This window comes from Oculina patagonica, chromosome 4 (genome assembly GCF_052425735.1).
Source record: "Oculina patagonica isolate OP01 chromosome 4, crgOcupat, whole genome shotgun sequence".
Classification (NCBI taxonomy): domain Eukaryota; kingdom Metazoa; phylum Cnidaria; class Anthozoa; order Scleractinia; family Oculinidae; genus Oculina; species Oculina patagonica.
Window position 1 is genome coordinate 39,872,016 of NC_135761.1, and position 1,643 is coordinate 39,873,658.

Consider the following 1,643-nt stretch of genomic DNA (forward strand, 5'->3'; position numbering starts at 1 on the left):
TGGCTTTCTCAAATAAAGGGCGCTTTAATTAGTATGTTCTTGGCAGTTTGCGGAGCCTTGTTAAATAGGATGGTGGGGACAACAGGAGCTAACTGGCAAGATCGATCGACTAAATTTGTGTACTCTGTCAGGTTGGCCTTTCGCCTAGCGGTACTATTAACTTTGTTTTCTCAATCAGAGGACATGTCGAATGAAGGTAGAGAGACGGTCGTAACCCTTTTTGTGTTTGGGAGGAACCGCGGTTTTGCGCTCGAAAATCGGGAAAAAACGAGAAATGAAAATCCTCTGTAAAGAACATCAGGGAAGTTCGCTGTGTCTCTCACGGGAAATAAAGAAAGAAATGAGAGACATAGACTACGAGCAGTCCCTATTTTTTTCGCAGAGTCCGTCGAGCTATAGCGAAAAAAATTACGCGCTGGGGGAGGAGGCGGGGCGAGGCTTCTCGCCTCGAAGAACTAACATGGAATGGGGGCCCTGGGCTCGAGATCAACCAGAGGGAATATTTGTTTGGTTTACATGAAGTAGAAGTTGTAAAGCGTGTGATTCATTCCCGATTCATTCTGTCGTTCAAGGTGCGAGGAAGTCAGCTTGTTTTTTGTGTTTTTCGGCGTTGAGGTGAGTTGTAATGTCTCCATCTTGTTCGGTATTTTAGCGCTTCAACATGTTTGAAGCGTTTGCTGGTAAGGCATTGTTTCTTTTAGCTGCTTGTTAGTTTTAGCAAACCTATTGGCACGAAATTCCGATACAGTATTAAACGAGTTACTTTACTCGGCCAATTGTGCTTATTAAAAACATTCTTATTGTGTTCTCTTGTTGAATATTACGTTTGCTAGCAAATTTCAGGAATAGCTAGGAATGCCTTTTGTAGAAGCAAACCAAAGCCGTGTATTTTTCGACTCAAATTATTCCATGAAACCTTCGCTATGTGAGATTTAATTTGTCGCAACACATAAGTTTTATCGTAAATTTGTTTACCTCAGAGAGCTTTACTGCCTAAAGCTGTTTAACTCAGTAACCGGAAAATTGTTGTACCACAAGAGAGTTAACAAAGAAACGTAGGAGATTTATTTTATCATGGCCACGTGGCTGAGAGATAAATTCATATGCTCGGTTTACAGCTCACTACAGTCGTACATCCGTGAATTGCAGAGCTACATCTGCACTTGATAAAACATTTTATTTTTTTGCTGTACACAGATTCTTTTGGTATGGCTGTCTAACCTAATACTGTACACGAAACAGTCTTCACTGTGTTGCAAGAGATGCAGGGCAGTTGCCTCACCACCTGGGAGGGGGGGGGGGAACTTGCATATGAAAGGGGTGGGGATGCTTGTTGTCTCGCTTAGGGGTGTAAATTTTGAAGTTCTGTTCTCATTTAGGGTGTTCTGGGCAAAGTGCTAATATTTTTAGGCACAAAGGTCTCATTTAGGGCTGCACTCGAAGAAATACACAAATATAGTTTCAATTCATAGAGTTTTGGTTATCTTTAAGGTGTGAAAAAAAGCTTGAGCCACACTCAGATTGGTCTCTTTTAGGGTTTTTCTGACGAGCATCCCCTCCCCTTTCATACATGCATAGGAGTCCCTACCTGAGCTTTACCATTCAATATCAATGCTATTTAATTCAATCAATATTGGTCTAAA